This window comes from Trachypithecus francoisi, unplaced genomic scaffold (assembly GCF_009764315.1).
Source record: "Trachypithecus francoisi isolate TF-2019V2 unplaced genomic scaffold, Tfra_2.0 Lachesis_group16, whole genome shotgun sequence".
Lineage (NCBI taxonomy): Eukaryota > Metazoa > Chordata > Mammalia > Primates > Cercopithecidae > Trachypithecus > Trachypithecus francoisi.
In genome coordinates, this window is record NW_022681461.1 from 14,534,307 (window position 1) to 14,547,349 (window position 13,043).

The window sequence follows — 13,043 nt, forward strand, 5'->3', positions numbered from 1 at the left end:
TTCATTCTAAAGTAGGAATGAAAACACCTCCCCCCATTATTTCCATAGATAGTTGTGAACCCATAGTAAAGTATTTGTTATTTCACCTACATGAGAACACTTTGTTAATGCAAGGAACAAGGATTCTTATTTTAAAAGCAGGTAGGAAAAAAATAGTAGGCCAATGTAAAGAGAGGAAAAGGCAGGCTTTAGAAAAATTGGATTGTGAGCAAGGAAATCACCATGGGGTAGAAAGAGAGATGGCCAACCTAGGTAGAGAACTTGTGGAAATCATGCTCTGACTCTTTGTGCTTTAGAAGTTCCTGACTTTTGAATGTTTCAAAGGCTACCAGGTACACTCAGGAAGTGGGAACACAGGGTGAGGGCAGAGAAGGGGAGGAGACTAGCTTCTTGCCCAGCTGTGAGTTTTCTCACTGTGACTCATGCAGAGAGAAATCTAGTATTCAGAAGTGCCTGACCTGTCTGAAATTACGCGACTGAAAATGAAAACTGTGGATGATACTTTCAGTGCTGGGAAGAAAGGGTTCTAGAAAGGTTTGAACTTTCAAATGAGACCTTACAGTCAAATAGATAAAGCAAAGAGGCCAAAGGAGGGTGCCAGCCAGTCAATTTGCAGAAGACTGTAGTTCACAGGGCTTTTCACATCCCATCTCTCCTTTCCTCCTGACAGTGACACTATACAAACCAGGCAGGTAATGTCCTCATTTTTAAACTAAGGAATCTGGACCACATTGATGCAAAGACCTGGTAAGTAGCAGAGTGTACACTAGAACTTGGGTCTACCTCTTAATCTACTCTTTACTTTCCAGCTGTTTGGGGTCCATATTTGCCAATGCCCAGACAAGTTAAGCAACTTCTAAAAGGTCACACAGCAGTAAGCAGCAGAACCAGAACTCAACCAGATGTTGAGACTCTATACCCTATGCACTCTCCACTATTCTATGCAGCCTCCCAAGTGGGTGGTGGAAATGTTGTTTGACAACTGTCAGGTACTCAGCATGACTGGGAGAAATGTCCTGGCCTCAGTGAGATGACATTCCATGGCAGTAGGTGACACACTTGAGCCTACCATATCTGCCAGGGAATGTGCCACACAATCCTCACTGTATGGCTAGGCAAAGCTTCTGGAGTTTTATCTTTCTATTTCCCTTCTTAAGGCTCCCCTGGTACTGAGGACTAGAAAAGAACATCCAAAGGAGGGAAGTGTTAAACAGCCTTGTGCAACGGGTCTGGTATGAGAACTCTACTGGCAGGGGGTGACAGTTGTAAGTCTTTGACAAATAGCTGAATTACTGGGTTGGAGAAGAAATGCTGTAACTTCCAGGAAGGAAAGAAGACAGCTCAGGGTCCCCATGATGGAGAAACAAAAGAAAAGGGGCTCAGATAACTTTCTATTGATGTAGATCTTTTCTGAAGTTTTGATAGCATTAGAGAAGGTCTTCTTAAACTCAGCAACAATTTTTTAGACAATATAAATTGGTTTGGACAATATAAATGGTGGGTTCCTTTGAGTGTACAATGAACAAGAAATTTAATACAAGCAGTAACATATTAAAATGAAAAGAAAATGAGTTTAATGAGGTATATACACCATTTAATACATGTCTTGTGGAGAGAGCAATGTGTCCTAAATTGAGAGAGAAAAAGCAAGACTGAGAGTGAGAACAAGAGAGAGAAGAGAGAATATGAATATACATGGTGTTAAGGGAAGTAGTGATGTTAATAATGTGTCTTTTAAGAGAGAGAATCGATGGGACCTACTAAACTATGTCTTAACTAAAATCATTATGGTTGAGTTGAAATTCATGAAACATTTCTAATTCCTACTAGAATTATATAGAAATATATGCAAAAACAAGTTTTCTGAAGTGATCCTTCACGATAAATTAAGCAGCACAGAGTATTTTATTAAGGCACAGTAGAAGACATTGCTGTACCAAGTTCTCCAATGATATGCTGTATTTTGGTCTGAGTGCATAGTCACTAACTGCCATAGAAGGGGTGTCTGTGACTAGCAAGGATTAGTCTTGTCAACAGTACCTGACGTTTTCCTAGTTATGTCTCGGTTACAGTTGGCCCTATCAATACTGAGAGACCAATCGAAAACAAATAACTAGGCAATGAGTTGGGCTTCAGTTATAGTTTCCTGAGTGTGTATGTGTGTGGGGGGGCTGTGTGTGTGTGCGTGCACGTGTATGTATACATATATATTCAGAGAATCCAGTAGCCTGCGTTGATCATTTTCAGTATGTTAGAACATGAATATGGAATTCCAAGGAAGGAACCACGTGGTATTTTTAAAGACAGAAGCCTGGAAAAGCCCCATACAACGTTGTCATTTTGTTTCCATGCATGAAGAAAGGCAATGGATTGAGGCAATGGATTTATAGGCTTAAGCAGCGGCCTGGGAGGGAGAAGATGTGTATCAAATCCAAACTCACCTTCACCAAGGTGTGGTCTCTTTTTCAACCTGGGGTTCCTTAGAATGAGGGGCTAGAAGAAGAGAGATGGTGTATAAGGCCCCTTCTAGCTCTTTATCTTTGAATCTGTGATTCATTGTCATGAGTAAAGAGGAAAATGCTAATTATTCAGGAACTGGTCATCCTTTCTGGAAAATTTTAGAACTAAAAGAAGCCATTTGGACCAACCTCGGAATAGTTCAACTATTTGATTAAGACCACACGTTTAGTTTTTCCTAGAGCAGGGTCAAGATTTAGGTAATTGATTCCAAGCCTAGTGTCCCATCTGATTTTATCCTCTTACAGTTACTGGTGCCCAGTCACTACCATGAGTGACACCCTGTGGTTAGGCACTGGGACTGTCAGAAGGCGTAACATTCAGTCCTATTCTCAAGGAGATCATAGTCTTACTGAGGGAGGGAAGATAACTGTCTGGGGAGATATTGACAAACACCAGCACAAATAGCCTTTGGTCCTTGAAGTATCCTCCCCTCTTGGTTTTGCGATGCCATGTTTTTGGGTTTTCTTTTACATCTCTGGCAGCCTTCTGGGACTTCCTGGAAAAAAATCTATATCTGTATCTAGAGGAAAAAAGTCTCCATTGTTCCTTCACACCACCTGCTTTTCAGGGCTGCATTCCAACTGTCAGAGACTGACGTCTGTGGGAAGTTTTCCCTGGCACAGCAGAGCCATAAGCCCTTGTGTTACTTTTCAGTATCTCCAGAGGTTTTAGGCAGGATGGTGTCTTCTTAAAATGCATTTAGATTAAATAACTGGGTGCCCAGAATGAGGCCAAAAATTAATCCTGGCCCTTCTGCTAACTTGCTTTGGGAAAGTAATGTAACTACTGAGTCTCTTGGTCTTCCAGTTACAAAATGGAGATAATATTTGCCAATGTATCCCCTTTTCAATGTTGGACTTCATTAAAATTTATAACAATTATATAACACTGTTTCCCCATGCAATGGCGTCCATTCCTCTGGCTTCAGTCCTTATCTACATACCAAGATGTCTACCTCCTACCTGCTGACCCATCTAGAAAGCTGGGGGCTAACACAGTCTGTTTCTGGTCCCACCTGCATGTTCAATCAGTCGCCAAATCCTATCACCTAAATTCCCTAACAGGCCTCATGGAAATTCCTTGCTCTCACTCTCTTTCAATTCATTCTCCACATAGGTGGTATCCCAAGGGCTGGGTTGGAAGAGAGGTTTGTCCAGGATATAGCTGGGAAGGGGTGCATTTACTGTAAATAATGTAAAAGCAATAATAAAACCTATTAAAAAACAGTCTGTTTTTTATTATCACTATGCACTGGCAATTCTCAACAATTTCAGCAGTAAAATACAAATTCCTGAAGAAAATTTTTTTGATGGTCTGAGTTCTATATAATTACTGCAGTTGCTATTGAGTCTTAATAATATACCAACTTCAAATTAGCTCATTTTTAATACTTACCCTTTAATACATGTTGTATTCTACATGGAAATTAACTCAGAGAGCTCCCAGTTACACAGCGGCCCCTGACGTGTGAATTTGGGTATACACATTCGTATGGAGAGTTAAGTTCATGATGATTTTGGGATCAGAGGAGTTCACTTTGGTTACAGTTTTTGTCTCCAATTCTTCTGGAAGTACACAGTCAAGCATTTAATCAGTAGATCCAAAATAAACAATGAGAATACAGTGACTATAAAGATGAATAAACAGAACTTAAATTTATTTCACGTAACCACAGAGACTTTATATGTTTAACATTTATTGTGGTGAAACTATGAGGTTTCATATCTTCGGTGTGTGCTCACTTTAGTTCATACATGAAGTGATTTACTAAAGTTAAATAATGCTTTTAAAGTTGAGAGTATTGTTTTTAAAAATATTATTTTAAAACCAAATAATTCAAGAGAATAATGATTATTACTGAAAATAGTCTGCCCTTGTGGTATAATAAGAAATATACATCTAGTCTTTGTCTCCCATTCCCGACACAGAACTGCTCCTAAAATCCGTCGGAATTCCCTGAGTGATAGGAGTGTCCTTTGTTCTAATGAGATGACTCTTGGTGGGCCCATAGATAGCTTCGTTATGGGGGTGGTTGTCAGAAAGACCAAACTTTGATTAAAAGCCTGAAACTTTCAGTACTACACTTCGACCTCCAGGGAGGGGAGAGGCGCTGGAGAATGAGTTAATAATCAATCTCACCTACATGATGAAGCCATCATAAAAACCCCTGAACAATGGGTTTCAGAACTTCTGGATTTGGAGGGTGGCACCTGGAGAGCAAGGCAGCTCCATGCTCCCTCTTCACACCTTGTCCTGTGCATCTCTTCCATTTGGCTGCTCCCGAGCTATGTCCTTTATAATAAAGCTGGAATAGTGAGTAAAGTGCTGCACAACTTCTGTGAGTGGTAGCAAATTGTCAAGCTTGGGGGAGGGGATGTGGGAACTCCCCATTTATAGCTAAGTTGGACAGAAGTGTGGGTAACCTGGGGACTTGGCACTCCTTAAACCTATGGAGTCCGATGTGACGTCCTGGTAGTTAGTGTTAGAATTGAATTGAATTGTGGATGCCTTGTTGGTGTTAAAGAATTCATGAAATGGTCATTGGTGTAGAACCCCCATCCCTAACATTTGATGTTAGAAGTGCTGTGAGTAAAAACAGCTCACTGCCCTGTAGAAGAGGGGGTGTTAGAAACAATCTGCTGTGGTTGGCTGTTGAGTACCCAACATGGTTGTCGAGTTCCATGGTGCAGTGTCACAGCTTCCTGGGGTGGCCAGAGTGAGATTTTTAAAAGCTCGGGTCTGATCCTTGCTTAAAGCTTCTGGGTTGAAGCCCTCATTGTGGCCTCTTAGGCCACGCACAGTCTGCCCCTGCCTATGTTGCTGCCCCATCTTGGGTCACTCCTCCCTCACTATCTAAGCCACACCTTCCTGCCTCAATGCCATCTTACACACCGTTTCCTTTGCCTGGAGCAGTCTCCCTGGGTGCCATGCTCCTCTTTATCCTGTATTATCCAACCTCCTTCCTACTTCAGTGTAATGTCTCTTCCTGGGGAACGCCTTGTCCAGTTCCCTAATATAGCCTCCCTGTGATCTCCCCACGTGCTATATTTCTTCAGCATTAACCAAGGGCCACTAAACATGGGACCATTTGATTGCTGAAGCCTTCTACAGCTAGATTCTAAGTAGCCTGAGGACAGGCACAATATCTGTATGGTGACATTTCCACTGGGACTTCAATGCCTGTCCCACTGGTGTGCCATCAGCTTTGTGGCCAGTGAGAGGACACCTGGCAGCAGGCTCTTTCCTAGAGAAGTTGACAAAGGGGGCTCTTTAAGGTCCTTGTGTTTTTCTTTTTCCAGTCTTTAGGGAGGCAGATCCAGATCACTGACTGCCTTGTCTTGGAAGATGATGGGGTGGTTGCTGTGGCTTGTCATCGGCTGCGCTCTCTCACTCTGCCTTGCTGCCGTGGGGCCGGCCAAGCTGTGACAGAATGTGGGCTGAAGAGGCTTTTCTAGCAATGCAGGGATGTTCTTCAGGCACTCAGCACTGCCACTTTATAGGACATCTCTGTCCTCCCTGCCAGGGGAATCCTGTGGACTGGATTTGAACGGTTTTCTCCCTGTTTTCCCCACCAGCTCCCTGTGAAACAGTATCTCATTAGCATGGGATTGTATAAAAAATATACTATGTTGAATGGATGCTACATTCACTTGGCTTAAAAAATTAGCACGATATAAAAAGATATCCTGGCCGGGCGCGGTGGCTCAAGCCTGTAATCCCAGCACTTTGGGAGGCCGAGACAGGCGGATCACGAGGTCAAGAGATCGAGACCCTCCTGGCTAACACGGTGAAACCCCGTCTCTACTAAAAAATACAAAAAAATAGCCGGGCGAGGTGGCGAGCGCCTGTAGTCCCAGCTACTCGGGAGGCTGAGGCAGGAGAATGGCTTAAACCCGGGAGGCGGAGCTTGCAGTGAGCTGAGATCCGGCTACTGCACTCCAGCCTGGGTGACAGAGCGAGACTCTGTCTCAAAAAAAAAAAAAAAAAAAAAGATATCCTTTGAGAAGTCTCACTCTAACCCACATCATATCAGTTTCCAAGGGCTGTTGTAACAAAGAACCACAAACTGAGTGGCGTAAATATCAGAGATGTATTGTCACACAATTCCAGGAGCTAAATCTGAGATCAAGGTCCTGGCAGCATTCATTCCTTCTGAGGGCCGTCAGAAGAGAAAGAGGGCCTCTCTCCCATCTTGTGGTTTGTTAGGAATCTCTGGCTTTCCTTGGCTTGTAAAGCATCACCTCAGTCTCTGCCTTCATCTTCACATGGTGTTCTCCCTGTGCATGTTCCTGTACCCAAATTTTCCCTTTGTATAAGGATGCCAGTCATATTGGATTAAGGGCTCACCCTACTTCAACATTCTCCCATCTTACATGCTGAGGCACTGGGAATTAGAACTTCAAAATATGAATTTGAGGGATCACAGTTCAGCCCATAACACATATCTCACATGATGTTTTAATATCAGATTAGACATTTATGCAGGTAAAAAACACTTTATGATTATCTGAACATAGAAGGAAACACTGATACAGACAGGAGGCAAGGAAATACTGGATAGAAGAGGGCGCTTCCCCAGCAAAGGCACTACCCTCAAGACTGGAAACCCGTGGACCTAGATGGGAATGGGCATTCCTGTTTTCACACCCAGTTGTTACCTTTTGGCCTGCCATAGCCTCCTATCCTGTACCCGTATACACCTCAAACCCTAGGCTCCACAAGCAGATGAGCAGAAGAGCAGAGGAACAGAAGAGCAGCACAGCAGAGGAGGAGTGTCTGAGTATTGAGAGGTGTTCAGCTGGGGATGGTCGGAGAGGAGTTCGGCCACGGGATGACCAAACTCCAGGGGAAGATCATTTTCCCACTCCATCCCCTTTCCAGCTCCCCATCCATCCTGCTGAGAGCCACCTTCACCACTCAATAAAACCTCCTGAATTAACCATCCTTCAAGTCTGTGTGTAACCTGATTCTTCCTGGATGCCAGACAAGGATCTGGGTACCAAGAGGGCGCTGAGCTGGTTAACATTTAAGCTGTCTGCAGATGGCAGAGCTAAAGGAGCACTGTAACACATGCTTACTGGGGCTTTAGGAGTCACAGGCACCCATCCCTAGACACTACCATGGGACCAGAGCCCAAAAGTGCTCACCCTGGCTTGTACACCATCCCATCTGCAGGCTGCCCCTCCTATAAGGGGTTTGAGTGCCTGGCAGCTGAACATACACACCACACCCCTGTTGCATGTCCTGTAAGGGGGTCAGCGAACTCTCCAGTTTCAACACTATTTTACATGTAGACTCCTCAAAGTAATTTTTGCACAGTTTTAATATGCACCAGCCTTCTCAGAAATGTAGCCACCAGATTTATTGCACGAATGGTGTGCTTTTGTTTGTTTGGAAATTTACCAAGAGTTGTTTGTGTCTTTAGAAAGTCATATCATTAGCAGCACTGTGCATAATATTTTTGTCACCAAGACAACTTACTTAAAGCACTCTAAAAATTCCAGGTTCCTGCTACTGTAAAAATGATCTGAAAATGCTTTTTGTTACATAATTGTTCTTTCTGAGGTGGAAAGAATGTGATTGCACAATGTTCTAATCCGGGTTTACCAATATTTCCTCTGAAAATATTATGGGATGTACATATGAGACATATATATATACACACACACACACATACACACACAGACACACACACACATACATTTGGTGTATGTTACATGTTTGTGGCTCCTAGGAGGTACAGAGCGTAGTCATATTGTAAAGTGCTCTGAAGATTCTACTATCACTTTTTATAATTTATACTAAGATTATTAATTTTTATTAGCTTCACATCCATCATTCTCATCCAGTTGCTGGGGACTCTGTCTGCTCTGCCTAATTTTGTTCCTGAGGTTTCAGAAGCCCAACATAATAAATAGTTGTATCTTCAGTTAAGGATTTGTAATGATGGGAAATGTTCCTGAGATTTTTAGGTATGATGACTCTTTAAAACAGAAGGGTGTTAAGTTCCTTGTTTAGCATATGCACCCATACAATTTAGTTTGAAAATTTCGGTCCGACAGAAGCTTTCAAAAAGAGATCTGAATATTCGATTAGAGTTTTCAGCTTTCACCCAAGTTCACAGATGAACAATTTAGGAGGGCAGGGGCTGTGTGCTCTCTGTTGACATTCATGGATCAATTGGTGTGCAAATATTGGATTCTTTCTTGCTGTAATAACAAGCAAGTAGCATCAATTCTACTCTCCAAAATAGCAAATTATGAAACACTCAAAGGGACATGTGTGTGTATGTATGGGTTTAGAAATCTTTTTTATCCAGAGAAACACAGCACATAGTAGGGGATTAGTAAAAGTTTAATTAAGAATCACACTTTTTTAGGGCTAGAAGGACCCTTAGGGATGATCTAGCCTATTGCACCTGTTTATAGTTCCCCTTTTCAAGTGATGACACTGAGGTCCACAGAGGTTAACTGAATTGCTGGTGACTGTTCATATCCTTGCCCTGTTTTGAGAGATCTTATGAAAAACAAACTTCTTGCATTTTTATATGGATGTCTTTTGAGGACTTACCTTATGGGCTACTAGATGGCTCTCCGAGGAATATCCCCATAAGAACTCTATTTTTGGCTTTTTTAGCACTTCATTTGTTTGCTTCAAATATCATAGATAATGAAACTTTAAGGTAGATGCTTCTTTATAACTGCATTTTAAATTATCTTGTTTATGAGGACCTATAAAATAAATTTCTCAAAAAACTCAGACCTAGGGATATTTGTTATTCTTCTGAGTTACTTTGATATCACTTACTGGAAAGTAGGATTCTACTTTTTTCTTTGCCTTGGCTACTAGGGAATCCAGACTCAAATTTGTGAAATTAAACATCTTAATAGCACGTAGGATGTTATAATTTTTATTTGGTAAACTAACCTAACCTGTGGCCTTATTTTATTTTTTCTACTCATTTTCCCCTCTTTATTTCTGTTTTCTCCCTTCTTTATTTTTATCTTACTGAATTATAGGTATTTTAAAGTTATATGACATCATTTTTAATATTAAGCTTAACACTCTTCCTTGGAACTATTATATATTTAACACCAAAACATGTAAGACATTGCCAATAGACCAGCCTTAGAAGTTGTGGTAAGACAGGTTAAAATGATAGAGAATCTACCTAGTTGTCTTTTTAGTATTGAAATAAATTTTAGGGCCCTACTGGGTAGAAAAAATAGAAACGAACTCAGGGTTATTTTGAGCTCCAAGGCCTCTTGAGCTAACTGGGAAAATATAATATTTAATACATATTATACAATATGTATTTAATACATAAAATACAATATTCCTTAAAAATATAAGAGTGAAATTAATTCAAAATTCTCTTAAGTGGTATAGTAACCCTGAATGGGGGATCTGGGCTCAAATCTGACTTGGAAATTCTGTCGTGTTACAACTCTACTCCAGAGATGTGGATGTTTGATTATCTTCTTCTGTGTGTTTTGTAGTCCTTGTTATAGCTATAAATAGGGTTCTGTCCTGTCTGTATTTTAAACAAGAATTCAATCTGCATTCAAACTAATCATTATCTTATTAAGAAATTTTTTTGTGTAGCAAATTGAAGAAGCAACTCCAAAGATTCCTTGAAAAGATAGCTTCAAAATTGTGATAATTAATAATTTTTTAAAAAATGAGTTAAGGGACTAATCCTAGAAACATTCAGAATTAAGACTATAGACGTTTATGAGAATAAAAATACATGATATTAATATTTTGTGTAAAAATCTGTACATATTTGTTTTAGGTATTTGTACTCTTTTGTAGGATTTGGCTTATTAAAGTAACATTATCCTTGTGATTCTGATTTAAAATGTATAATTGATGAAATGTTTTCTAGTTGTAAGCCAACATTTTAGTTCATGCCACTCTGAGCCCTGGTTTATCTCTTCCTCCAAGAAGTGACTGTTAGTATAACTCAGTTATCAGTAAGCAAGTGAATGTTTAATTTCTGGGTGCTGTTTCCTTTTGTGCACAAGCTGTCTCATTCTCCCTGGATGTACTGTGCTCTTTCATACCTGTGTGTGGTTCTTCGACCTACATATTTCTTCCAGATACCCACCACCAGTCCTATCTCCTCTCTAGCAGGATTTTCTTTCTCTCCTTCCTTCCTTCCTTCCTTCCTTCCTTCCTTCCTTCCTTCCTTCCTTCCTCTCTTTCTTTCTCCTTCCTTCCTTCCTTCCTTTCTTTCTCTCTCTCCTTCTTTCTCTTTCTTTCTCTCTCTCGCTCTCTCTCTCCTCCTCCCTCCCTCCCTTCCTTCTTTTCTTCCTTCCTCCCTTCTTTTCTTTCTTTCTTGTGTCAACTTTTATTTTAGATATAGGGGATATATGTACAGATTTGTTACATGGGAATATTGCACCAAGTAGTGAGTGCAGTACCCAATAGGTAGTTTTTCAAGTCACAACCCTGTGCCTCCCTTCCCCTGCCCCATCCTTACTCCTCTTTTTCCCCCTAGTAATACACAGTGTCTATTGTTGCCATGTTTATGTCCATGTATGCTTAGTGTTTAGCTCCCACTTATAAGTGAGAACATGTGCTATTTGCTTTTCTGTTCCTGAGTTAATTTGCTCAGGATGATGACCTTCACCTCCAGCCATGTTGCTGCAAAGGACAGGATTTCATTCTTTTTTATGGCTGCATAGTATTCTGTGGTGTGTATGTACCCATTTTCTTTATCCAGTCTACCATTGATGGGCACCTGGGTCGATTCTATGTCTTTGCTATGGTGAATATGGCTATGAACATATGAACATATGTATCTTTTTAGTATAATGATCTACTTTCCTTTGGGTATATACCCAGTAATGGGATTGCTGGGTTGAATGGTAGCTCTGTTCTAAATTCTTTGCGAAATCTTCAAACTGCTTTCCACAGTGGCTTAACTAATTTACATTCTCATCAACAGTATCTAAGGGTTCCCTTTTTTCCACAGCCTTGCCAGCATCTGTTATTTTTTTTGACTGTTTAATAATAGCCGTTCTGATTGGTGTGGGATGATATCTCACAGAATGGCTATTGTTAAATATTATTACTTAATAATATTAACAATATTAGCAATAAGTTAAATATTATTATTAAATTGTGGTCTTGATTTGTATGTCCCACGATTAGTGATGATGAGCATTTTTTCATGTGTTTGTTGACTGTTTTATGTCTTCTTTTGAGATGTGTCTATTCATGTCCTTTGCCTGTTTTTTAATGGGGTTATTTGTTTTTTGCTTGTTGCTTTAAGTTCCTTATAGATTCTGGATATTAGACCTTTGTCGGATGCCTAGTTTACAAATATTTTCTGCCATTCTGTAGGTTGTCTGTTTACTCTGTTGATAATTTCTTGTGCTGTGCATAAGCTCTTCAGTTTAATTAGGTACCACTTGTCAATTTTTGTTTTTGTTGCAGTTGTACAAGCAGGGTTTGTTTTAGCCTTTATGCTGCTCTTCACTCCTGCCTGAATAAATATCTTTGACTGTCAACTGTGGAATCATGAATCCTTCAAGGACAGATCATGACTTTGGCCCAGAATCTAGTCCATAGCAGTCACTTAATACATGTTAAATTGAACTAAACTGATGAGTTTAATCAGCATAAATTAAAGATACTGACCAGCTAGATAACAGACCATTAATTACTTCACCAACTCTTACTCGGGATCCCATAACATCATAGAGAACTCTGAGAGATGTAAAAGAGAAGCTAGTTCTGTCTGTTTTATGTTTTTGTGTTCTATGGAGAATTCGATTTGAAGCAAGACTTCTACATCATAAAACAGCATGAAAGCCACTGATTCTTGATAAACTCCTTTATTTTTAGATGAGTAAGCTGAAGTTTTTTAAATGTAAAATAGAGATGTCTGATTTCTCTCAAAAAATGAAAGGATCCACCAACACAGGTTCCCATCCTTGAAAAGTGTTAAGCTCCTGGAATCTTCTCCGGTTTGCTGCAGTCCTCACCACTCCCTAGAGTTTCTCTGTTGCAAAAGCTGAATATCAAGAGCAACACTCAAACCCAGAAATGCTTACTCTGGCATATCACAGTGATACACCTGGCCTTCTCACTTCATTGATGTTACTTGCCTGTCACTGAAGATAGTTAAACTTCAGGCTCTAACTTTTGCAATAGATGTATTTCTTTGAAGTATTATGGGAAAAATATTGTTTAGAAATCAAACTGTATCTAAAATGCATGTAGTTTGTTACTCAGAGGAATCAATTGTAAACTCTTTTGTATATCAAATAAGCACACCTGCTTATGTTTCTATTGTTTTGACAAGAACTACATCTTAACTTGGCATATAATTCTGAGAGCTCAACTTGTTCTGTTAAAATTCTGCAAAAATTTCTTCCTTTGATGAGCATAACATTTACTTTTCCACAGGGGAAGCTTGAGTTCGGTGTGATTGTTTTTTCTTTGCAAGTAATCTGTTTGCCTGGCTTTCTTGTCCTGCATGAATAAGATCATATCACTTATAAAGTTTTTAT